Source organism: Myotis daubentonii, chromosome 14 (genome assembly GCF_963259705.1).
Source record: "Myotis daubentonii chromosome 14, mMyoDau2.1, whole genome shotgun sequence".
Taxonomy (NCBI): Eukaryota; Metazoa; Chordata; class Mammalia; order Chiroptera; family Vespertilionidae; genus Myotis; species Myotis daubentonii.
Genome location: NC_081853.1, coordinates 4,232,578 through 4,259,817, shown reverse-complemented (window position 1 = coordinate 4,259,817; position 27,240 = coordinate 4,232,578). Strand labels below are relative to the sequence as shown.

The window sequence follows — 27,240 nt, the reverse complement described above, 5'->3', positions numbered from 1 at the left end:
CCACTATTGGTCCTAAGAGATAAAATAAAAATGCACTTTGTTTTCATTATTTGTGTAGTTATGTTTTATGAAGTTACATGGACATTTAATTTGGGATTAGTGAACTGTAGCCCCTAGGGAAAATAAAGTTAGGTTCCTGTGAGCCTGCGGTCACATTTTTGTCAGCTGGTTGATATATAACCTTACCTTATGTGTGTTTCTGTTTATAGACATTTTACTTAGTGTATATATCATAGGTTTATTAACAGTGAACCCCCGGCCAGCAGCACTGTGAATCCTGTCCGAAGGAAGCTTTTTGCTACCTGCACATTCTCCACAAGGCACAGCAGGGCCTTCCTGTGCTGAGGCTGGGGTCCTGTAAGCAGTGCAGTCCTGCCACCAGCACACTATAAGAGCTGAAACTGGAAGGCAGAGTGTCGCCTGCTCGGACCTTACTGGGGACTGCATTTTTCACCTTTCTGTTTTCAGATGACTGCAAAAATACTGTCAATTCTAATTTTGGTTACAAATAGATTTTAGGGAGTAGGTGAACTTGCAAATAGGGAATCCATCTATAATGATGCTTGACTATTGAAATTTTTCTTTGATCTATCTGTCTTTCTCTAGCAATTCTTCCTCTGAGTACAAAATATGCTCACCGGGAAAACATTCTCAAACACTCTCTCCCCAACGCTGTTGTGGGCTATATACATGAAGCCACTGTATTACAGCTTTTCCAAGCACGGGACCTTCCATTTTTACTGGTTTATTTGCCAATAAGAATAGCCCATCACTTTCAGATCTTTAAAGTTCAGTGGGATAGTTCTGGTATGTTTCTCTTTATTTTGCTATAATTTCTCTGTTCTGTAGGGAGTGGAGTGTAAGAATGGTGCCTAGGAAAGAGGACAGAGAGATTATGGGGCCTTGCTGGAGAATCCAGCAGAGAGCAGTGGGAGCTGAGAAGCTCTGCTGTCGGAAGTTTTCAAAATGGCTAGGCTCAGCTTACGTATAACTTAGAAGATAAAGATGAAGATTTTGACTTCTCAGTGTATTGGAAATTAGCATATTATAATTATCAGCATAGTCATTATTGTAAACATTAATTGAGTACTTGTTGGGTGTGCTTGGAATTCTTTTGGGAAGGAGGGAAGAGAAAGCTTGTTTCGGTAGGTGCAGTAATTTTTAGTTGCATAGCAGATAGAGCCCACTATTTAATAACAAGAAAGCAATACAAAGAGCTGTAATAATAACAGCAGCACCTACCATTTTTAAAGCCCCCTTTAAAAGGCTGTGTCTGGTGCCAGGGTTTTAATCTGGTCTATGTTTAGGAAACTGAAATTCACTGGGGTTACAGTAATAAAAGTTGCATGTCAGTGGAGTTAAAGTATCAAAAGTTGCATCATTTTCTGCCTTGCACCTGTAGCCTGCCATTGGCATTTTGTACTGCATCCTTGTGCATTATAAAAAGAATGGCTTGTTTAGTCTGTATGTTTGTATGCATGTTTCTCTCTCTCTCTCTGTGTGTGTATCTGTCTATTTGTCTTGGTTCTGGGATAAGGAAGGTACCTACATAATCTTTTCTTTTCTTTTTCATATTTTTCCTGTGTTAGAAAAGTCAAGAAGCTGAAATAGCAGAAATGAATAATTCAGATCTAGTTGAATTACAAACATATTAAGGTAACTACTATCTACCAGGTACTGTGTTAAGTATTTCAAATGTTTTATGCAGTAATTTAATCCTCATCTGAGGCAGGTAGGATCTCATTTTATAAATGAAGAAACTGAGGCTGGGCCATCTTAAATCACTTGTCTAAAATCATTCAAATAAGGGAGGAACCAAGACTTAAACTGAGGACTGTCTGACTTCAAAGCTCACGCTCTTATCTACTTGCTGTGGTGGCTGCTGTGTATATTGGGGTACCTAGGTGAGTCAGGATATGAAGTGATTAGGAGGACAGCTCATGTTGATTTTGGAATAGAAAGAGGACTAGTTTTTTGATGAAGTAAAGACAAGAGACTCTGGGTGTGGTTGAGATCTGAATCCAAGATAAGCAGTTCTATCTATTAAAGGTGCTCCCAGCATACTTGGCTGCACAGTCCTTTGTTTTCAAAGCTGTTTCTGAAGAAGGAAAGGAGATAGGCTGTGAGGGCTCCAGGAAAGGCAGCAAAAGATGAGATGGTGGCTAATCATTCTAAAGGGTGTGGTGTGTAAGTTGTACATTTTCCTCATTCCTCATTAAGGATCTTTGAATGTTCCCAGTTGATAATATCAGGAAGTCTTGCCTACAAAGCCATCCTTGTGGTAACTCCGAACATCTTCATGCTTTTCACTTCTCTCTCTCTTTTCTCCCTAACCTGACTTGTTAATTGCTTTTCCTGTGTGTCTTCATAAAGTTGTAGTCAGTCTGTTCCATTTTGGACTGTTTATCTTTGAATGTCAAAGGTCTTGAAACATAATGTTGTGTAATGAACATAGCTTCTGCCTTGACATGTGTGTTAAGAGCATTAGTCATTGCAAAGCATCGAGTTAAAGGTTTTCAATAAAAGGATATAATGATATAATAGAGAGGAAGAAGTTATAAAAATACTTAGTTGATGGCTTTAATGATGAGCCATATTCTTAGTGGGTTCCATCAGTGATGAGTTAGAGATTCACAAAATGAATGTAAAAGCATTCTAACTCTTATTAATGGGAGAGGAGAAAGACCAACTATTTCAAAACCCCACTTAATTCTCATATATACCAAGTGTAAACCACCTGAGTTTTCAATGCTTCTGCTCCGGATATGCTACCTTGTGTGTACCTTTACCATGAGAAACATTGGCGATTTCCATGAGCTATTATCTATAGGGTCTCCTGGGCTGCATCTTGTCAGAAAGCCTGGAGCCTTGTAATGACCTCTGTTTGGCAAGCCGAAGGCATCCTTCGCAACACCAGCAGAGAGCCAGGGGTTTTCTGAGTGAAGGAGAAGAGTCTTTGCCTGTGGAATTGACTTTATGAACAGCTTTGGTCAGTATTAGTCATTGTGAAACCATGTGGCAGCTGCCCTGATTTATCTCTATAGATGTCTCCCATGGCAGAAGGTTGATTCCGCAGTTCTCCATGTTTCTGGGCATCTCAGGATGTTAGAGGTGCAGTGGTTTGCTTCTTGCTGGGGAGTGTGAAGTAGGTATTAGTGTTCTCTGATGAAATATTGTCTAGATGAGTGTTTGGTCATCAGTCTAACAGGTTGATGTGTTGTCTTGTTTTCTGGAGTTGGAGGTTTAAAGTGCAGGTACCATGCATCCTCTCCTTTACCCTGCCAGCAGTCTTCAGTCGTTCCAGTAAACAACTTATGTGCCGCAGATCTTTCCTCTCCTAGAGCATTTACCAACGAGGACATTGCTTTAATGTCAGAATAGAGGGCATACACTGCGTCTAAGTGCTGTGAAAAGTTTCTCAGCAGCCTGGATATTTTCAAAAGCTGTCCAAGTCAAAATATATCACTTATGGGATTACTTTTCTTTTCCAGTAGGACATCTTATAAGAATAATTATTTTCATGACCAAGTTAGGAATGTATGACATTTGGGGGTTGGAGGTATGTGAAGAGATGTGTTTTCATCAGAATTTCCTTGCATCTGTGGTGATATTTCCAAAAGAATGATTGATCTCCAGTCCTCGTATTATGATTTTGAATTTATTTGCCATCATTATTAACTGCATCTGGAGATAAGGATGCAGTTTGGAATGGGTGCCAGGTAACCTGTGAGGTAAAGTCTGTTTCACCTTTATGATTCCTGTCATGTGCCCGCCCTCCTCCTGGCTGGGTTCCATGCCATCTTCAGTAGGCAGCAATTACTGGTGGTTACAGCAGCCGGCTGCTGCTGCCAGGAGCCTATTAATTATCAGTCCATCTCTAGTTCAGCCTTCCTGCTGCTGAGGAGGGTGCATGGAAGCGTGTGGCAGAGCTGCGGTGGCATCTTTGTAATCACCTCCTTTCCGAGACGGCTCGGTGGACTCAATGTTCAGCCAAAGGGCCCCGGCGGCCCCGGTGAGTGTTTCCCGCTCGTCGGTGAGTTTGGTCAGTCAGGTTTGGTGTAGTTTTCTTCTCCCTTTGACTCTGACCTGAAGAAAAGTTAATGGGTGGCATTTATGTTGGGAATTCAGACCTATTCCTGGTCCATCTCTGACTCAAGTGGGACATCTTCAAAATACTAGGACTTCCGTGGGTTTTCCCATGAGCTGTTTTCTCTTCTGGGAAAAGGAGGCCATGGACTTGAGTCTGTGCCTGTCTTCAAGAAGGTAATGCAGGCAGTAACCGCAGGAACTCAGCTTGCAGCTCACTGCACAGCAGATGTTTTTACAGAGGGACCGGCTTCATGTCACTTTGGATCTTTGCTTCTGGTTTGTAAGTGGCGAGACTCCTTTCTGTTTTCAGAAATGTCCAGTTCACTGGTTTCAGTGAACATTTTCAGAAGGGCCATTGGGTCGGTGATTAGGTTTGGAGGCTTATGCTTCCTTTCCCACTTTTTACGTTAGTCTTGGCAGTGTTGGTGTTTGAAACTGTTCAAGTCATTCGCTGCAAATGCATTCATTTTCCACGCTTTCGCACGCGCTCGCCAGGTGTCCTCCCAGTTCCTCCCCTCAGTTGATCTGCAGTTGTGGTTCTGCCATTCTTGCTGGATCACACATAAATGCTGATGTCACTGGATTTCTTCAATTTCAGCTGGAGGGGATTAACAGAAATTGTAAGAGAATACCACTTCCTCATTTGGCTGTTTTTCTGGACTGACTATTGTCCTTTCAAGTCTGTAGGAGGGTGGGGATTTGGACATGAGTTCTCTGTCTTCAAGTTAAAACATCAGTTTTTATTTTCCTTTTTCTGTTAATGTTCTTCTTCAAAAATAATCTCATACCCAGGATGCTACTCTAATGTGCCCTGTAATAACCCTGGGCAGACTTTCCCAGTCCTGACTTTGCACACCGCTTGTCTTCTATCCTGGGTGAAGGGTTTTGAATACTTCCCTTAAGTAAGTTTCCTTATATAGAATATTTTTTACTCAACCGTCTTTCGCCAACTCCAGGCTGTTACTGGTATTAGGTGAAGGGTTGTGATTCTTTATTATTTTTTCCCCAGAGCCTTTTGTTCTTTAAGGAATGCCTCGCTCTGTTCCCATTGTCTTCTTGTTTAGTATCTGAGTGTTCTTTATGACAGTTCTGATTGCCTGACACCCTTGGACATTTATTTTCTTGGCTTTCCAGTCTTGCTCTAGCAGTTGGAGTCGGAGCCCAGGCTTTCTTGTTGTTCTCTTTGTGGTTTGAGAGATGGCGCCTCCATCTTTCCTGGGAGTTCTCTGGGCTTCTGGGCGGGCCCTGAGGCCACCTGGAAGTGAGCATAAGTGGTGGCTGGGCATGCACGGGTGGCAGTGATCGAATTGCAGTCCTGTGGAAACAGAAATAGAAAGGGTTCGGCGTTTGCACTTTCCTCTGGTGGCGTTTTTGCTTATTTTGTGTATTTGGAAAAGGCAGCTGAATGCAAACTGCTGACTTACTGTTTTCCCTGGAATGGAAACCATTTGGATTATTTCAATGAGTTTTAGCTAAGATTTGTTTGTTCACAGTGTTAGTTTTGTTTTCTGGTATCCTGTTTAGAATAAGACAATAATGTGTCTTTTTATTTTATGGAAATAAGTGTTACTTGGTGCCTTGGGATTTTGCAAACCATGAATTTGAAAAATCACATATTTACTCCAGAGTCAAAATGTAAACTCTTTAGTGGAAATTATAGATACATAAGTATTTCCACTTGGGGCCAATTACTTTCTTTGAAAAAACTTTCTTTTGCGCTAAATTAAGATTTCAGAGCAGTCCCTTTTCCTGGTTAATTTTCCCACTAATTAATGTTGCTAAGTTTTAAGGAGAAAAAGAGATTAAACAGAAGAGCAGCCCCAAATCACATGCACTACACTATTTGGTGTAAGGTGGTGACTGGTTTTCTCACTGTCTTTCATGACAGAGTATATTTAGTTTACCTTTTAGTGGTAAGATTTGGACTAGGCATAAAATAGAATGTCTGTACTGTAAGAACTCGTAGCACTGGAGGGAGTTCCTGAGCACAGTTATGGGGGTTCAGTCTCGAGAGCAGGTGCCCTGCAGGACCTCACACGCCTGGCCGCTGCTTCGTTGCACGTTCTGATGAGTTCTTTGAATTGAGATTTGGGAATGGTGCAGCTATCTGAAAAATATTTCAAATATTGCCATGGAGTTTTGGGATAAATGTGAGTTTCTATAAGTTTGAATGAATAGAATAAAGCAGGGAAAGAGAGAATAGTTATGAATTGGTTGAATTGTTTGGGATGAAATATTTTTTAAAAATGAATTTTTATATTCATCTATGAAATGTCACTAAATGTAAGAGCAGAAGGGAGGTGAGCATTATGAGTTAAGTATTGAATAAGCTGTAAACCCCACTAGGTTGTTGACCATGAATGCTTTTATTTACCATTTTAGTCCAGCCAATGACAATATGCAGGACCTAATAGTTATTCAGTGGATGTTTTGGGAGGCTCGGTTCCAGGGCCAGCTGGGACCAGAGCTAACCATGTATCAAGACTCAGTCTCCTTTATGTACAGTGAAGGATCAGGCTAGGCCAGAGGAGTGAGGTGGTGCCGTGCTGCTCCCCCAGGACAGTGTGGATGGGGCCGTGCTGCTCCCCCAAGACAGTGTAGACGGGGCCGTGCTGCTCCCCCAGGACAGTGTGGACGGACCGTGCTGCTCCCCCAGGACAGTGGGGACGGGGCCGTGCTGCTGTCGCAGGACAGTGGGGATGGGCCGTGCTGCTCCCCCAGGACAGTGTGGACGGGGCCGTGCTGCTCCCCCAGGACAGTGGGGACGGGCCGTGCTGCTGTCCCAGGACAGTGTGGACGGGGCCGTGCTGCTGTCGCAGGACAGTGGGGACGGGGCCGTGCTGCTCCCCCAAGACAGTGTGGACGGGGCCGTGCTGCTCCCCCAAGACAGTGTAGACGGGGCCGTGCTGCTCCCCCAGGACAGTGGGGACGGGCCGTGCTGCTGTCCCAGGACAGTGTGGACGGGGCCGTGCTGCTGTCGCAGGACAGTGGGGACGGGCCGTGCTGCTCCCCCAGGACAGTGTGGACGGGCCGTGCTGCTGTCCCAGGACAGTGGCAGACGCTGCCCATGCTCTGCCCTGTGGACCCGGGAGGAGCCTTGGGCTTCCACCTCTCACCATGGAGACTGGAGGGGAAACTTATTTGCTGTCTCATAAGTGCCCTCTCTCCAAAGTCCCTATAATCCTTGGTTTTGGGTCATTTTGATTTTGGTACTCAGGCCCAGTTATAACTAGGCAATATTCTGTGAAGCTCCTGGTTAGCAGGTGCTCACTTAAACAGCAGCAATGGCACCAGCACACATTATTGTCTCTCATTTTAGTCATTTTTTTCTGGTAGATTTAGCAGATATAGATAGAACTCAATGAGTGGGTCTAGGCATATTCCTCTGTTGGTTATGATACCAAGGAATGATTAGATTAGCAGAGTTTTCTTTTTTATGCTCTGAAGTCCATTTATCCATCTAAGAAATGATTGCTTAAAACCTGCGGTCTGCCGGCCACCGCTGGTGCTAGCAGGCCGCCCCTAAGGTAGAGCTCTGCCTTCTCGTAACCCACAGCGGCAAGAATATGATGCTTGGCCTGAAGTGGAAACTTTGGGGGCAAACGATGGAGGGGAGAAGGGAAGAGTGAAATCTCCTAGAAGAAATGAAGTTTGAATTCATTATTGAAAGACGGCTGCCAAGCAGACAAGCTGAGGGCATTCAGCAGGCGGGAGGCATGGGCTGGAGGGCAGCACATTGTGGTGCCTGTGGGACCCTGTGAGCTCTGGAGCATGGCAAAAGCACCGGGGAGCCAGGATGGAGCACCGGGGAGTGTGGATGGAGCACTGGAGAGCATGGATGGAGCACTGGGGAGTACGGATGGCCTGATATGGAGGAACAGCACTCGGTGCCAAATGAAGAACGGGTTGGAGGGTGGCCAGGTCTAGTGTCACAGAGGCCAGTTAGGATGGTTCTAGCTTAACAGTCCTTGTCAGAAATAAGGGTATGCGTGCACTATTCATCCCCAAAGAGAGGCTGTGAGTGCAAGAGGATACAAACCTTGGCCACAGATTACAAGAGCAATGAGGGCAAAAGGCTATACACTGCTTACCAGGCTTATTCAAAATATATTTGGTGCCTATTCTGTACCACACACCTGGGAAGACCATATGCTAATGGGAGACACAGCCAGATAAACAGACTGTGATAGATTATTGTGTATTCCTTATAAGTTACATGAGCAAAATTCTAAATGTCCATGCCCCGCCCTTTGCCGCAGCTGATTTACGCTCTGACTGATGGACTCTCTGCTCCCTAAAGTAGGTTTTGAGGGTAAAGTTAGATAAGCACTGTGCTGTATATGTATTGTATTGCACATGTACACTGTATACACAGATTAAAGACATCTGTCTTCATTCCAGATGTAACAGGCACCAGAATAAGGGATATGAGGCCTCACATAGGAAAATCTGCTCCCGGTAAAAGTTCTGTGAATTTCCAATATTTTCTGAACTCTGTTATTTTATGTGGAATAATCCTGGCTTTTAATTTCAGATCCAAGAGGAAACATTTTGGCTTTTGTGGTCCTTCCACACACGATTGGATCTTGAAGCTGACTTTGGTGGCCACTTCAAATTGGCCTTCATGTCTGTGTTCCAGGTTATTTCCAATGTTTAGGATTCCTGGGCAGGAGCAAGAATTTGCCTCAAGGCAGTAAGACTGGTGGACGTTGGATAACTGGCTTATTTTAAAGAGATGTTTTGGTATAGAAAGGGCAGTAACAACAAATTCTTCCCCTAAATGCAAGTCTTTACATTCTCCATCCAACCCAGGAAAACCTTTTGATCCTAAGGAATCAAAATTCAGCTGAATGGATCTGATAAAGACTCCTAGGAAGCCATCCTAAGTTCTAGCACCGTTCTCTGAAGATAATACTGTCTCATTCATTACTATGGTAACCACAGCTGGTTCAGCTGGGACGTGCACATTTTGCATGACTCGGACAGATCCTTATTGTAGGGCTGAAGCTCTGGAGTCAGGCTGTCCTGGGTTTTGATCCCTGCCACACTGATTAGCTGCTATTTGAGTTTGGAGCAGATACTGGGATTCTGTTTGTTTACCTGTATAAAGGACGCATGTAAGTCCTTTTGTTAAACCTGCCTGGGATTGACTCTGCTCTTCTTCATCACACTGGGAAACCTGTTCTCTTGGTTCCTTGCTTTCCTTAGCTGTATAGTAATCGTTGTGATAGTAATATCACTAATTCCTAGCCCATATGGATGTGGTAAGACTTAAAGGAGATAATGCACGTCAAGGGTTTGGAATAGTATCTGGCACACAGCACCTGACTCCGCTGGCTCCCTGCCACTGTTTCCTGAGCTTTCTGATGTTTTCTGTGCCCCATGTGGTGAGGTGCTGTATTCTTTCTGAAGATTAAGGCTTCACAAGATAAATTTATTACTATATGCTTTTCTCTGTTTGTTTGTTTTTAATTGAAGATTTCATAGTATACTTCCTGGGTTTGGAGTAGGGTTGCCAGATAAAATACGGAGTGTCCAGTTAAATTTGAATTTCACATAAAGAATACTTTCTTAGTATAATTGTGGTCCAAATTTCATGAGGTATGCATAATAAAATATTATTTTTGCTAATCTCAATTAAAATTTAACTGGGCATCTTGTATTTTTATTTGATAAATCTGGAAACCCTAATATGGGGGTAAAACTTACCCTGGATCCTCTCATCCATTTCTTTAATCAGATATATGTATGGATGCTTATACAAACACAGTGAATAATGCCCTTGGAACATGGGTATAGAAATAGTCACACAAATTTGATGAAATATTTCCTAGTATCTTCAGTAAATCTGTCTCCTAAATTCTTTATACCTTTGTAAGCAATAGGACCATCAAATTGAGATTATGTTGACACCTGAGTATATAGTGTGCAGTTGCTTGAAAATTCTGAAATGTTCTAGTGTTGCTTCTACCTGGAGGGACCTATTAATAATGACACATTAATGCATAGGTATGCATTCCAGAGAATCCTGAAAACCTCATCATCTTTGAAGGAAATTACCTCATCACTCTTAGAGTCACCTGTATAGGGAAGGTTGTTCTTATGGCTGGCCTGATTTTCCAAGTAGGAAAATAAACACATAGAGTGGGTAGGTTAATAATTTAGAGTGATGTCGCTGTATGTACAATTTAAGTTAATTTTTAAGTGGGTTTGGTCCTTAAGCTGTTAGACCAGTTGGAGATTTTGAGAGAATTAAATCAAAGACTGAGATCCTCTCAGTTCAACCCATTTTTACTGAATATCTGCTGGGGATACAACAACCTGCTAGCAGGAGAGAGGACTTTTAACCTATGGTTCTCTCCCTCAAAAACCTTAATGTTAAATGGAGCAGTAAGGCAAGAAACAACAATGACAAAAGACAGAATAAATACTGTCAGGGTCTAAGGCAGTGATGGTGAACCTATGACACGCGTGTCAGAGGTGACACGCGAACTCATTTTTTTGGTTGATTTTTCTTTGTTAAATGGCATTTAAATATATAAAATAAATATCAAAAATATAAGTCTTTGTTTTAGTATGGTTGCAAATATCAAAAAATTTCTCTATGTGACACGGCACCAGAGTTAAGTTAGGGTTTTTCAAAATGCTGACACGCTGAGCTCAAAAGGCTCGCCATCAGTGGTCTAAGGCAAGTAAAGCCAGGGCCCAGATCAGGGGTCCTCAAACTTTTTAAATAGGGGACCAGTTCACTGTCCCTCAGACCGTTGGAGAGCCGGACTATAGTTTAAAAAAAACTATGAACAAATTCCTATGCACACAGCGGCAGCAAAAACACCCGGCGGGCCGGATCAATGTTTTCGGCGGGCCGCATGTGGCCCGTGGGCCATAATTTGAGGACCCCTGGCCCAGATGGTTGAATGTAGGAAGCGATGAAATCTGAAGAACAAGTAGGAACAGCTTTCTGGAGGGTCATATTTGAGAGAAGTCTTCAAAGATGAGACTCATTACAACTGAGAAATGAAATGTTTTTGGTGTAGTCTTAACATTAACAAAAGCCTGGAGGTGGCCACATTTGGAAATGAGTATGTTATTCAGACACGAGAATAATATATATAGCATGGTAACTGGCCATGACCTCTTCTCTCATGTGTGACTGTTTATGGTCTAGAATTTCCAGATCAGAAACTTGATTTTATGTAGTGTAGGTGGAGCTGGATTCATTCCATGTTAGTTTCTTAAATATTTATCATGCACCTATTGTTGCTATGTAGGTGGTGGCCAGAGAGACTATGGCAGTGCTGTGAGACTCTTTTAGTTGGTCACTTAAAACAAACTAAGTCACTCCATTTAATTTTTTTTCTGACATGAACATTTCCAGTGATTTCTGATTTAAGTTGGGCAAAATCAATAGCAGAAGGATTTCATGAGCAGCTTCTTGTGAGGCACTCTTTGGGTATTTGCTTAGATGACTTTGAAGGCCAGCTTAACTCATTTCCTGTGGGGATGACTTGTTTATTGGACTTGGCCTAGGTCAGAGTTAATAGCCTTATGGCTTTGACTGGTCCCAGATGAATCCACAGCAGTGTGCCATTAGCACATGGGAGCTTTCTACAGGGGGCACCAGCACACACCTGCTTTAGCCATCATAGACCTCAGAAAACTGTGCTCATCTCAGATTTAGCTATGGAAATTTGGAATCTTGGAGAGGACGATTCATTAAATGCTAAACTCATTTTCAGTAGTTGTTTTCTAGTACTTTTTCCTTTTTTAAAAAATGATTTCATGTGAAATTAATGCCATTTAAAAATGACCCCAGGATTTAAAACTTGTTGAGATCAATCACTTTTCCAGCAATTGAATTAAAATGAGACAGTGTTCATGTTGGCAAGGAGATAGTAAGGCACATCATGAAAAACTTTGGTTTGGGTAGCATGCCCAGTGCCTAAGAGGGACTAATAAGGCTGGGAGTAGAAGATTTTGATTCTAAGTTCATGTGTGTTGGGCTCTAAAGCTCTGAATTAGACTGGAAATTAGCAAGGCATTTAGTGATCCTTGGTACTTCGTTTTTGTAAATTAGAATTAGCCTGTGTTTTTCAAGTTTGGACAAGTAGTTCTTTGTGGCTATGTTCGCTGTTTCAAGTATCGGATGAGATACAGCATGCATGCAAACATTACTGGGGTTTTAAACGTGAATGAGCACAGACTGTTTATGTTAGTTTGAGTCTGTCTGGATGTGTTTTTTTTTTTTTCCCTTGATGGCTGGGCCAAATATTATGTAGTTTTAATATCGACCCTTGGTTCCTACTGCCTTGTTTTTGGCCACTCTTAATATCTTCCTTTATGTATCTGTCATTAGTTATAATTGAAGCCTGGTGGTTTTAGATTTAGAATGATGCCAGCCATTTAAGCTTAATAGCAAATGTTGGTTCATGCCAGAGTTTTTGAAATCTGGGTTCTTTTTTGGGATGCCCAATCTAAGCAAGCCATCTCCTCTGCTCTAGCTGAAGGGCACAGGGAAGCCATTCAGAAGTGACTTCTGCATCTGTGCATGTAAGAGTATCTTGTTTCTGATAAATTATTGGCTTTCTAGGTCGCTTTTCAACCCAGAGTCACACTGCCTCAAAGGGGATTGCGTTGACAAATATTTATGTCACTTCATTCCTTAGTTTACTGACTTTCACACAGGGTATCAGTGAATGCCAATTCAGAGTGGGTACATAGTGATGGTAGATGACACCCAGGCCACAGCTGCTTCCCAGGGACTGCCCGACACTATCAGACACTTCATGGCTCCTGCATTCTCTGGATTTGGGCCACTTTTAAACTCCATCCACTAATGCATATAACCAGTTACTCAACTAATATTGACTATGTGGTACAAGGAATACAGCAGTGAACCATGCTATTGAAATCTTTGTACTCATGGAGTTTATGGGTGGGGAAGGGGAAATGCATACATAAATAAGTAAATATATAATATGTTAAATGGTTATAAGTGCTAGAGAGAAGATAAAGCATGGCTGGGTTTGGGGTGAGTGGTAATTTAAAGTTGGGTGATAAGGAAGGTCTCACTGAGAACATGACACTTGAGGAGATATCCGAAGGAGGTGACAAAGGGTGTTGTGCCGTATTTCTGGGGGTGGGGTGGGGTGGGAGTGGAGGCTCATCAGGCAGAGGAAAGGGTAAGTACGCAGGCTCTTGATGGAAGGATGCCCCATTCAGCAGGAGATGGATGTCCACATGGCTGGGGCAGGTTGAGCAAAGGGAAAGGTAGTGGAATGACAGGAGATGAGGTCAGGGACAAAATAGATAGGAATGGCCCTAGCTGGTTTGGCTCAGTGGATAGAGCGTCAGCCTGTGGACTGAAGGGTCCTGGGTTCGATTTCTGGTCAAGGGCACATGCTCAGTTGCCGGCTCAATCCCCAGAAGGGGGCATGCAGGAAGCAACTGAACAATGAGTCTCTCTCATCATTGATGTTTCTATCTCTCTCTCTCCCTTTCCCTTCATCTCTGAAATCAATAAAAATATATATTAAAAAAATAGATAGGAATGAGGTAGACCCATAGCGCTCTGTAAAGACGTTGCCTTTTTTTTTTAATCCTCACCTGAAGATATGTTTTTATTGATTTTCAGAGAAAGGAAGGGAGAGAGGGAGGGCAAAAGGGTGAGAGAGAGAAGAACATCAAGCAGTTGTTCCCCCTCCCCCTTATGCACCCCGCTGGTGATCAAACCCGCAACCCTTTGGTGTATGGGACAACACTCCAACCAACTGAGCCACCCAGCTAGGGCAAGACTTCGCTGTTTATTCATTAAAAATGCGGAGCCATTGTAGATTTCCAGCTGGAGGAGTAAGGTGACCCGAGTAATTCAGGTGACAGCCCAGTGTGGTGGGGACTTAGAGATCATTGGCCATGGATTTGTCACTTGATGGGGCAAAGTAGCTCAACATTCTCCACTTAATGTTTCCTCCTTATGAAACAAAGCTAGTGGACTAGACCATTTTTATTGACTGTCCAGAATTTGATACTGCCTGTCCGCAGATTCTTTGATCCCTCCCCACCCCAGTGTGTTTGAGTATTTTATATCTGAGGCAGACCGCTTCTTTTTGAGCATGCAGAGCTGGATCTCAGATGTATGAATTATCTTACTGCACTTTATTTAATTTCTGTAAAGATCTCACATTGAAAACCTTGCAAACTGTGAAGTAATTTTATGTACTGACATTAAGGGTTGTTCACAGACTAATTGGTGTGGGTAAGTACAGATTATGTTATTATATAGCCTTAATATTTTTCTGCTATAGAAAATAGAGCAAATTTATTGAGTGTTATGGTGAGCTATCAATTAGGATAGAGTGATAAACAAGACCCAGCTTCTGTACTCAAGGAGTTGAGTAGATGGAGACAGACCTGGTTAGGGGAGACAGACCTGGTTAGGAGAGCACTACTTCAAAGCAGCCTGGTTTAAAATATTTTTATTGATTTCAAAGAGGAATGGAGAAGGAGAGAGAGATAGAAACATCAAGGATGAGAGAGAATCATTGATTGGCTGCCTCCTGCACACCCACCACTGGGTTTGAGCCTGCAACCTGGGCATGTGCCCTGACTGGGAATTGAACCATGACTTCCTGGTTCATAGGTCAATGTTCAACCACTGAACAATGATAGTTGGGCTCAACGTAGTCTTAATAGCAGGAAATAGGGCTGAGGCCTGTGGGGAGTCCTGGCAGACTAATGTTCAGGTGCACCTTCACACTTATTCTTTAAACTAGAGGCCCAATGAACAAGATTCGTGCAAGGGGCTCGGCCCTTGCAGCCATGGCAGCTTCCCTGGCCCTCACAGCTCTGGCTTCGTCCGAAGGTTGTCTGGAAGGACGTCTGGAAGGTCGTTTGGCTGTCCAGTCTAATTAGCATGTTATGCTTTTATTATTATAGATTATTATAGACTAGGGGTCCAGTGCACAAATTCGTGCACCTTGAAAGGGACTTTGGGCCACGAGGCTGCAATGGGTACAGGGGTGGGTCTTAGCCCATCCTCTAGGCTTCTTCCTGGCCCCTCCTGCTGTGGCCCCTGGTCCTCTGTCTGCCAGCAGCCCCGTTCCTGCCACTGCCGCTCCCATGTGCTGGCGGTGCCGGCCCTGCTCGCATCTGCTGACAGCGCGGGGCAATTGGGGCAATTGGGGCAGGCGCCAGCAGTGGGTGTGAACAGTGGCTCTGGTGCCAGCTGTGGGAGCAAGCGGGGCTGGTGCCAGCAGCAGGTATGAGCGGCAGCTCCAGCTCCAGCAGCAGGTGCGAGCGCCGGGTGGGACCGCAGTGAGCGGGAGCAAAGAATTTTCAGTAACCACCAGAGGCTCTTCCAATGACAGCGACTGGCACCCTGCCTTGGTCTGGCGCCCCCACTCACCTGCTCCACCATCCTGCTGTGACGGATGCCTGCCATGTTCCATGCTCTCCCTTCTGCTGCCGACGCCAGCCATGTTCCACACGCACCCTGTGGTGGTCAGCAATCACGATAGCAACTGGTTGTTCGGTTGTTCAGTTGTTCTGCTGTTTGGTCTATTTGCATATTGGGGTTTTATATATGCAGATATCTTTCCACCACCCAGTGCCATGCAGGTAGGAGGCACCAGAAGCCCACAGCCTCTCTTCTATAGCCTTGAGGAATTTAGTTCTGCCCCGTACTTGCATCACAATGTTTAGCACATCGAAGTCCTGCAATTAGCCCTCTTTAAAAGGCAGTTTAGGGACCATCTTTTATTACTCAAGAATGTTCTTTGGTCATCTCAACCCTTTCTCTTCGATCAGCATATTTCTTCCACTTCCTGTGATGGTTTAGTGCCCCTCATTGGCTGCCCCCCCCCCAAATGGACTCACAGCTGGTTAGTTCATTTCTTTTCCCAGTGGAGTAGTGCCCTCACATCACCTTATCTTCAAGCCTCTAGTGGCCTCACCCCATAACAAAGAAACAGAATTTCTGGAGGATGAGGCCCAGAAATCAGGATTTTAAAAAGATTCCCAGGTGATTCTAATGTGCAGCCAAGGTTGAGAACCACTGCTCTAGTGTGAACTCTGCCAAGTGGAGCCCCAGTCATTTTACCCACTAACAGAATCTGTTCTTTATGTTCTCTAACTGGCTTCCTCTTGGGAAGCCTAGAATGTTGTATGTTTCCAGATTGAGGATTCTGGAAACAACTTCCCAGGAGATCGGAGGTTAGCCCTGACCTAACCTTCAGCCCCTCAGCCCTTCCTGGCATACATTGGGGCAGTTGAGACCCTGCTGCCAAGGAGTTACCAGGGTTACAAGTGCCATGACTCTCAGAAGGATGCGGTCAGCTGTTAGCACCTAAGCTGGAAACAGCCAACAGCTGTTGATTCTAATGTCACACTGCCTCCTTTTAATTTTTTTCTTCCTCAGGTATTACACACGTAGTTCCCACCATCTTAAACACTTTGCTGTCATTCTCTGTCTACTTTCTATCCGTCTTCACTCTCCTTTAAAGTTGCTTCCTGACCTTTTTCCTTGCCCCCTTCCTCTTCTGAGTTAGTTTGCCATGCTATCCATTTACAGTTTCCTGATCTTTTCCTTCGTGCGACTTAATTACTTACAAAATTATCCTACATTTACCCATGTGGTCATTGTCTGTTTCCCAACTCCAGGAGGCCCGCAAGCACAGCTATGTCTTTCACTATTGTGTCAGGTCCAGGATCTGACACAGAGAGGCACTGTATAAATATTTGTGGATTAATGGGTCCATAAATGAAAGACTAAATGATTAAAAGGCAGACTGCCTTTTCTCTTGTCTATTCATATTAAATGTCTGTGCCCATCCTGGCTAAGGGTAACAACTGTTATTGTATATTATTAGAGATGCTGAAGATATGATTTTTGTCTGCCACATAATTCTGTGGCCTTGTGGAATTTTATTAAAATTGACTACAAAAACCAGAACTCAGTGACATACACAAATCAGCGTTCTTTAACTGGCATGGTCTTGACAGGTTGGGCTGTGATTTATCAACTTATTTTGCTATAGTTCCATTTTTGTTCCTTAATTCTTTTCCAGAAATGAGCTTTAATTCTATTTAGATCCATTTCCATTCTATTTATTAAAAATTACTAGAGAACTATTATTTTTTCTTACTAGGATTCATAATGCTTTTGGGAGGATTTGTTTTGGCTTATCTAATGGAACTTTGAAGTGGGTAGGAAGAGAAAATGGAGTGACACTTGCTTCAGAAGAAAGAAAGAGCAGAGTTTCCTACTGGGTAAAAGAAAACAACAGTGGGCTCTGTTTATTTCTAAAATTAAACTATTCCACGTGTTCATATCACAAAGATAGGCTTTTCCCAAGCTGATTGGGTGTTTAATTCATAGAGAAAGCATGCATTGTTCTGCAGGATGCACTGTGGTTGCACTGGCTCCCAGAAGATTCGCTCAGAGGTATCTATGAGTAGTCACACCCTAAACTACACAAACCGAGCAGTTTTAAAGACGTGGAAAATCTGATGCGCACTGTTTCCCAGTCACTCATGCCTCAGGACAAGAAGTGGGGAGGTAGGAATGAAACCCAAGACTGCTGCTTGTATTTGCCAGTGTGGTACTACTTGCCTGTATGACCCTGGAAAACAGAATTAACTTCTCAGAGCCCCAGAACCCCATCTGTAAAGAGGAGCAAAACCACCTACCTCAGACTTATTGCAAGGATTTCATGGGCTAATATATGAAAAGAGTCACAACATCCAGCATATTCTGCATGCCCTAGATATATTATTATTACTTGGGATGGAACAGTGGGTAAGTGGTAGAGAAGGGCAGAGACTCCAGGGGCCTGCCTGGGTTTGAATCCTGGATCATCGGCTTATTGGCTGGGCCATCCTGACCTGACCCTTTCATTTATATAAAATAAGGATATAGTAATACCTGCTCTATAGGGTTATTATGAAGACTGAGCATTTGCCAGCTCCTGTCCATGACAAGTGCTATGTAACTGTTTGCAGTTGTGACTGAGACCCCCACATCTGCAGAAGACGGTGGGAACTTGCACTGAGCCATCAGATGTGCAGAGAAGTCAGGTTCCACCATGTGCCAGATGTACAATTATGAATAAGTTGCTGACTTCTTTGAGCCTCAGTTTCTTCTCTTTGTAATATGGGGATGATTCTAGTGGTAGTGCCAAATTTTATGAGAAATCAATGAAATAATGCATATGTAAAGTGCTTATTTTTAACATAGGGCCTGGAACATGGAAATACTCAGTAAGTCATAGCTACAGTGAATACTTTTCTTATAACTATTATTACCATCACTATTATTGTATCCATTATTTTTAATTCTATTGTTAATATGTCTCTGGCTTAGGTAGAAGTTATATTCTAAGATGATTACACAAACCCTCCATGGAAATCAACATGACTAGTATGTGGAAAATAATGTTGAGGTCTATTCTTTCTTTGGGTATTTTTGTATAAATGGAGCTATTTCAGAAAATTGACAATATTCAGTAAAAGTCTTATCATGCATTTATAATTTCATAGGTCACAGAAGATAGAAGTTAATCAGGGTTAGTGTTAGGTGGACAGCCTTATATTCATGGAAAATGACTCATAGGAAACACCAGGAACTAAAATTTCCAAAATAGAAAAATAAAAAGCCATCACATAAACCATGTTTAAATCAAGTTTGTATCTGTTTCATATCTTCACTGGGATTGTGTTCATAAAATTTTAACATTTCTTAAACTTCTAATGTTATATCTCATTTATGACTGAAAACCATGCATTATACCCACGAATCATGGGAAGTGAATGGATAAGCACTTGTTCTGTTGGTAACATTTTCCACATTAGTCATTTGGGTCACTGTGTCTGCAGTATTCATATTTAAACCTTTGTGCTGTTTCACAATATATCCTTAAGTTCAGCTTCCTTTTTTTTTTTTTTTTTTTTTTTTTTTTAAGAAGGTAGGGAATAAGGAAGCAGATAAATAAATTAGAATTTAGGGCTGTGAGAAAGGCAGGGCTCTGACTAGCACTTGACACGGTAGTGCCCTATGTTTTCAAGGAAGGTGGGAACTTGCACTGAGCAGTTAGATGTGCAGAGAAGTGCAGATATTTGTACCAGGCCTAGGTTGTCAGATACTCTCAAGTTACCACATGTAAGTGCTGACGAAATTCCTAGATATATGTTCTGGAGAGATGAGAAAAGTTAGAGGAGACACAGGCTGGGTAGAGTGGATGTTAGTGCCTCCTCATGTGTAGGGTACAACTTCTATAGGCATAGGAAAACTTCTGGGATAGGTGCAGATATCTGCTGAGAGTATGGAATGCTATGAAGGCTAGAACCTGGAGAGAAAGTGAATCCGAGGTTAGTGTCATCGGGGGTCATAGAATGGAGGACCTTTTAAGCCATGACTAGGAAGATGGGCTTTATTTCAAAGGTCAAGAGGGAGGTATGGAAGAGTTTTAAGTAGGAGCCATAGGATCCTATTTGTGTTTCTGAAAGATCACTGTGCCAAGACCAATGAGGAACAGTGCAGACGAGAGGATGGCGTGGAATGGGGAGATGCAAGGCATGAAGAAGCACAGGCTGGGTGAATATTTAGACTTAAGTGGTGACAGAGTGAGGGGGGAAGGAAGGGGCCTGTGTGGTAGAACGGAGGTCTTACAGAGGTGGAGCTTTGAGGAGAGAGACTCAGGCTGGATGGAGTGGATATTAGCGCCGCCTCCTGTGGGGGGTGCAAGGTGGAACAGTGTCACTGGGAGAGCTTTAGGGTTGGCACTATTCTGGGGCAGAGTTTGTTTCAGTCAGGTTTACATTTTCATGCATGAAAGTCAATAGCCAATTAACAGTTGCCTGAACAAATAGGGATCCATTTAATCTCGTAACAAGAAGTCAGAGGTCCATGACCACGACCATTCTTCGAGTGCAGTGGTTCTCAACCTTCCTAATGCCACGACCCTTTAAAACAGTTCCTCATGTTTTGGTGACCCCCAACTTCATTGTTACAAATTGAACATAATTAAAGCATAGTGATTAATCACAAAAACAATATGTAATTATATATGTGTTTTCCCATGGTCTTAGGCAACCCCTGTGAAAGGGTCGTTCGACCCCCAAAAGGGTCGCAACACACAGGTTGAGAACCGCTGTTCTAGTGGCTCCATGATGTCAGAAGGATCCTCACACTGACTTGCCTTGGTGTTTTCCTCATGGTTTTTACCCATGGTTGCAAGATGGCTGCTGTTCTTCAGTTGTCATATCTGCTTTAAGAAGAGGGTAAAGAAAAAAGGGGTGAAATCTGTAGTGGGAAAACACAGGCTTTCCCAGGAACCCTCTGTGGATGTCTCCTTGCATCTTATTGGTCAGAACTGGATTAAATGGCAACTCCTCACTGGGCACATTGCTGCCCTGATCAAGTGATGGTTCTGTGAATAGGAAATGGAGGAAATGGAACTTCTATATGCAAAGAGTTGTCCAGTTTGCTTCACCAGGTTCTGATAAGGGGTAAAGGGGTATGAAGAGTTTGAGGAATAAAGGAGTTTAATCACATGGTGAGAAATTTCAGTGGGCACATTTTCTTTCAACTCTGCAGTCAGCCCCAAACTATAATTTCACATTAATATAAATTATGAAATGCATTTAAAGTTTGCCTATATTTTTTGTTAGTTATCTTCAAATATATATAATATTGAATTGTCCTTAAAATGTACTAAGCACATTTGCCTATTTGATAAAAATTCTCAACCTACAAAATATATTTTTCTCAAATTTATTCCAAATCTTCCTTATCCCTAAACTGTCAGTGGACCTCTTGATGTTATTTGGGTATCATAGGGTGCCAATATTTGTCCTCCACTCCAGTTTAATTCAAGGCAGACTCACCACCTAATAGATGCAGAGTTCTGTTAGTGACTGTGTTACCTGACAGTGGTTATGAAGATAAATAATGTCCAGTCCCTGAGGAGTAGGAGGGGCAGAGGTTGTGTAAGTGGCATCTGAAGCCTAGCACTCTGCCACATAGTCTTGGGAATGCCCTCTGAACTGGCTTATTCTATGGAATTGGGAGGAGAGAGAGGAGATAGGTATGTAGCCCCTACCACATGCATATACAAATGATCTCTGAAACCCGGTGGCAGGGCTCTCTGAGGTACAAGTAAAATCTGGCGGGATGTTGCATAGAGATTACCTTCTGTTAGGAGGCTTTAAGAAGGCTTTGTGGAAGGTGGGTTTGAACACCGTGTTGGAGGATGAAGAAGGTTTACAGGGTGATGGACAACGGCCCCAGGCTGAGCAAATGCACACAGTGTGTGTTTGAGGGGCTCAGGGATTAGGAATTGTTTTCAGTAAAGGACAAAATGAGGAGAGCCTTGAAAGTCTGGCTCAGTGGGTTTGGACTTTATTCTCTAGGTGCTGGGGAGCAACCAAGACATTTTAAAAATTCATAGAAATTTAATTTTGATACAAGTGGAATTTATTGGTCAAAGAATATGTATAAAGTTTCCATAGATTTTAAATGTTAAACATTTTATTTGAGATAATTGTAGTTCACACACGGTTATAAGAAATAGTACTGCCTGGCCGTTGTGGCCTAGTGGTTGAGCATCGACCTATGAACCAGGAGGTCATGGTTCGATTCCTGGTCAGGACACATGCTTGGGTTGCGAGCTTGATCCCCAGTGTGGGACATGTAGGAGGTAGCCAATAAATGATTCTCTTTTATCATTGACTAGAGGCCTGGTGCACAAAATTTGTGCGGGGTGGGGGGCACTTGGCCCGCTCTGCACGCTCTTCAATCTGGGACCCCTCGGGGGATGTCCGACTGCCTCTCACAATCCGGGACCTGCTGGCTCTTAACTGCTTGCCTGCCTGCCTGATCGCCCCTAACCACCTCTGCATACCTGCCTGATTGCCCCTAACTGCTCCCCTGCTGACCTGATTGCCCCTAACCACCTCTGCCTAGTCCCGCACCCAGGACCCAGGATTCCCTCCTCCAGCCAGTTGCAGGCACCCGGGACCCAGGCTTCCCTCCCTCTGGCTGGCCGCAGGCACTCAGGACCTGGGCCAGCTTCACCTGGGCCGGCCGCAGTCGCAGGGCACCGTGGGTGCGCGGCTTCGCCTGGGCCATAGCCGCAGGCACCCGGACTGCAGAGCGGGTGGCTTGTCCCTTTCCTGGGCCACAGGCGCAGGTGCTGGCTCCCAGGACTGTGGGGCGGGTGGCTTGTCCCTCTCTCGGACCACAGGCTGGCTGGTCCCCATTCCTCTCTCGCAGGCTCATTTGTGCCTGGCTGGTCCCCATTGCTCTCTCCCCAGTGTTGAGTGTCTGAGCTGTTATGGCGTGACGGCGTGAGAGTGTGATGACCATTTGCAATTAGCTCTTTATTATATAGGATGTTTCTCTCTCTCCCCTCTCCCTTCCTCTCTGAAATCTGTAAAAAAAAAGTACCTAGAGATCCTGAGCACGTGCCGTTTCCTCAGGGTAACACCTGGCACAATATTACAACAGGAACCCACCTGAAGACGTGAGGAGCATCCACGATTTGCCTAAATCCGTGTTGTGAGTAGGTGATCTTAGTAGGGATGAGAGAATGGATTGGAGGCACAGCATGGAGGCCAGGAGACCTTTGGGAGGCTCTTGGAATTATTGAAGAGAGGGCATGAAGAGTGATGATGGGATTGGAAAGGAGAGGATATGCAAGTAGAAACAACAGGATTTGGCAATCATGTCGGGGTGATAAGAGCAGTTGATGTTGTGTGCAGTTGCTCAGCAAGTAGGGATTTAGGACCAGTCGTGTGCCGTGCACTCTGCTAAGCACTGCAGAGGTTAAAGATAATCTTACAGAGACTGGGCAGTGTGACGGAGCAGAGGTTGGGGCGCAAATAGAAACTATCTTAGACTGGACAAGACAGGACAAGACTACACCCTTGGAGGAGGTAAATACTTTTCTGCTATTGCTGGTTTTTACCATGTGATAATGTAGGTCCAGATTTTCAGAAGCCAGAAATCTAGATTTTTATGTGAGATCTCCCAATTTTTAAATGTTACCTAATACAATTTGAAAAAAAAAAAGAAGATGCATACCAATTAGCATGCATCTATGGGCCAGATTCACCTCACAGATTAGCCTTAGCTGTTGTGACAGAATGTTTAGAGCTTAGGTTATTCACTGTTGTGTAACAAATCACCCTGAATTTAGTGGCTTAAAATGACCACCATTTTATTATTTCTCACAGTTCTGAGAGTTGACGGGGCTCACCTGGGCAATAGTTATAGGCAGATGATGGCTAGGGCTGGAGAACTATAAAGGTCCATCTTGGCCTGAGACAATGGAACTTTCTCTTCCTTCATACAGTTGGAGGGCTCTTGTGGCCTCTCCATGTGGTCTCTCCATTCACCAGGGTAATGGGATTTCTTACATGGTGGCTGCGAGCTCCCAAAGTGAATGTTCCAAGAGGGGACACATGAGAACAACCAGCCTCTTTACGGCCAGTCCAGGATTGCCAGAGCATCACCGTGCACCTTCTGCTGGTGGAGGCAGCCCAGGCTCACTGTGGGAGGGGTGCGCGTTCGAGGACGGCCATCTTTGGAGACTGCCTGCAGCTGAAGCAGGATCTCCAGCAAGTGGTGATGTTGTCTGTCTAGGAAAGTCGGAAGAGGGCACGTTCTCCTGATGCCAGCCATGTTACTCGAAAGTTTTTGGAGAAGTGCATAATACTATGTTTTATGGTAACGATGACTCTGGGGAATGTTTCTTTTTTAATACAATGGCTTCCTTTGGAAACAACTCATAATTATTTGGTTTTCAGTCATTAAAAAAATAATACTATATAAGTCAGTTCTTTTCTGGTTTGGTGAATGTGTGTTTTTCAATGTGTGACCAGATGTTAATTAATATTGGGTCCTTAATCATGTATGCCTTTAGAAAAGGGGCCCTCAAATAAAATGTTGCTTAAGAATTCCAATTCTTTACTGACCCAAGATAGGTGTAGCTGAAATGTCCATTAGCATGGCACCTGTGCTCCTAAGACGGAGGACCAGCCTGTAAAATATGTAGGACCCTGTTCAAAATGAAAATGTTTAAAAATGAAGAATTTTAAGATATTGACAGGAAAGCATTAAACCAATCCCCAGGCTCCATGAGCTGTAAGGTCATTTACCGCTCAAGCCCACCTTGCTTAGACCCTTGAAAATATGTGCAAATATTGGAGTAAAATGTAATTTTCCAGTAGAGGACCATTGGCTCTAATAAAATTTTCATTTGGTTTTGATACCCAAAGTTTTTTAGAAGCACTGTGTAGACAAGTCAGAAAAGATGGAAGCTTTATGTTAGAAAAGCACTCCGCTTCGAAGCAGCACTATTCCTTTTGGCCGAGCAGCTGGCCCTGGCAGCCTAGGCTGAGCTTCCTGCCTTGTAGCCCTCCTGAGTCCCAATAGCACTGTCTCGGAAGGTACAGCATATGTATGCCATTGAGTATTTGATAGGCTGTCTACTGAATGTGCTTTTCTCCTTTCCCCTCAGCCCCATTTCAGAAGCATACAGAATACATTGCTTGTCTAATTGATGGGCACTACGTTCATTTGGAGCAGACTGGAACATAGTTCATTAAGCTAAGAATCTGGGGTCAACATTTCTGGAAGGTGCTTGGTGGACTCTAGACAGGGCTGCAATGTTGCACAATTTCAGGGAGTGCATTAGCTCAGGCTGCTGTACCAAAGCACCATGGACTGAGTGGTTTAAGCAACAGAAATGTATGGTCTCATAGTTCTGGAGGCTGGAAGTCCAAGATTGAGATGTCAGCAGGGCCTTGATGCCTTTGAAAGCGCCAAGGAGGGAGCAGGGCTGGGCCTTTCTCCTGTCTCCCGTGAGTTCCTTGGCCTGTGCTAACTCAACTCGATGTCCTTACATGGCTTCTCCTTGTGTGTATGTGTGTGTGTGTGCCCAAATTTTCCCATTTTATAAAGACACCAGTCAAATTGGATGGGTGGCTCACTCTCTTCCAATATGACTTCATCTTAAATCATCTGCAACACATTCTGAGGTATTGGGGGGTGGGATTTCAACGTATGAATTTTGTGGACACATAATTCAACCCATAACAAGGCATGTTCAGATAATATCTGTGAGTGGCAGTCCCTGGCATTGTAGAGCTCACAGCTGAGTGGCTGTGCACAGAAGCCCCTGTGGTATAAGAAGCTCTGTCTGCTTTAATATTTTAGAGATGTGTTTGTGGAGGTGACTTTTTGTAATACATGAGCCACGTTGAATTACTTGTTTGGGCTCCTGATTGTAGCATCATGGCTCTTAAAAATTTTTAATATGCTTGTCAATCAGTGGATTTCAAGGCCAAATTACTCTCAGACCTACATGCCTGATCCTTATGATAGAATAATAATAGCTAACATTTATTGAATGCCTATTATGTACTTAGAACTCTGCATGCATTATCTAATTTTATCTTCACAACAAGTCTATTAGTTACTGTTATTCTTTCATTTAACAGATGAGAACACTGAGATTAAGTGTGGTTATGTGACTTGCCCACAGTCACACAGCTAATTAAGTGACAGGCTATGATTTGAACTCAGTTCTGTCTCATTTCCAAACCCAAGCAACATTACATAGGGTGTACCCCATATTTTTTAAAAAAATATGTCTTTTAGAGAGAGGGAGGGAGAGAGAGAGAGAGAGACAGCAATATCATCAATTGGCTGTTTCCAGCATGCCCCCTACTGGGGATTGAGCCCACAACCTGGGTATGTGCCCTGATTGGGAATTCAACCCATGACCACTTGGTGCATTGGTCAACACTCAGCCACTGAACCACACTGGCAAGGCTGCCACATATTTTTAGAGGAATACTGTATATGATGGTTTACCATTCAAAGTCTGTTTCATCAAGAGTCTTTTCTTTTTTCTAGGTCATTCCCTGATGAAACATTCTCCACCTACATTTATTTTTTGCAGGATTCTTAACCCTTTTCAAAGTAACCACCTGTCCTTCTATAGGTTTTATGGAAGGATTTTTACTTCAGTAAATCTAGGAATACTCAATCTGAAGTAATTGAAATTACAAATGTAAATGGTGAATGGGCTTATATATTTGAGCTGTGTGTTTCCAGATCCTTAGGAGAACATAGAAATTAACTCATTTCCTCAACACAGATGAGAATAGAGCCCTCACATCACCAGAGAATTTCTTACTAGTGATCAGGAAAAGTATGCTCAGCTCATTTATCACTGTGCTCAGTATAATGTGCTCTGTGGTGAGACCGCAACCGATTCCCTCAGTAAACACCTTTTTACTTTGTTCCTTCTCTGCCAGATAGCAACTGAATTCTCTTTGTCTATCAGAGTGATAGTTCAATTGAATTCAGGCATGTGAAGAGATAGGTTCCTTTCCAGGTGTGACACAATGTTGGCTGGGAAGCAGAGCCTGGTATCCTCTGACAGATTATGGGGAAGTTCAGATACCAGAAATTACATTTTGTTTGAATGATTTTTATCTCACTTGCCCATCTGTACAGTATTAAATTGCAAACAATATGATAGAGCCATCTTTCTAAAAATCCTAATTATTCTTGACTAATAGTTCATATTGAGCAAGTAGAAAAGAAAGATAAGGCACAATCAGTGAGGACACCATCTGAGCTTCTCTCATCTCAACAGTCAGTGACAACCTGAGATGGCGGATGAAGGAGGAAATGGATCGCACTTTTTTTTTCACTTTATTTCACTATGATACTTTATTTCAGTAAGTATACTTAGTTGAACATGTATCTCTGTATGTGTGTGTATGGCCTTTGTTAAAATACCAGCTCAGGTATTGTTGCTTTTAGTACCACAAATATTGGCTGAGGATCTCCCTATTCTAATTGAAGTATTTGCCTAGGGGCTATGGAATACTTTATTGTATTTTTCCTGTGTCTGATAGCAGTATTTTGGGGAGCAAAGTCATCTGGGAGCACATTAAAGATATGAATTCCCGGGTCCTGGATGCCAGCCCTACTGACTTGAGGGCTCCAGGAAATGCTGCCCAGCTTTGCTGTGGTTCTTTGCCTCACCATTGTCTGAGGTGTGTCAACACGAGGTTGAAGGTTCAATGCAGTTTTCTCTTATTTGGTTCATGTTCCTCTTGCCTATCTCTCCTACTGTT

The 27,240-nt window shown here is 43.3% G+C and overlaps 1 protein-coding gene across 8 annotated transcripts in view; it reads left to right on the top strand.

The window, feature by feature from the left end:
* MITF (melanocyte inducing transcription factor) overlaps window positions 1-27,240 on the top strand; it is a 250,391-nt gene that overhangs the window by 18,038 nt on the left and 205,113 nt on the right. The gene's annotated exons all lie outside the window — the stretch shown is intronic.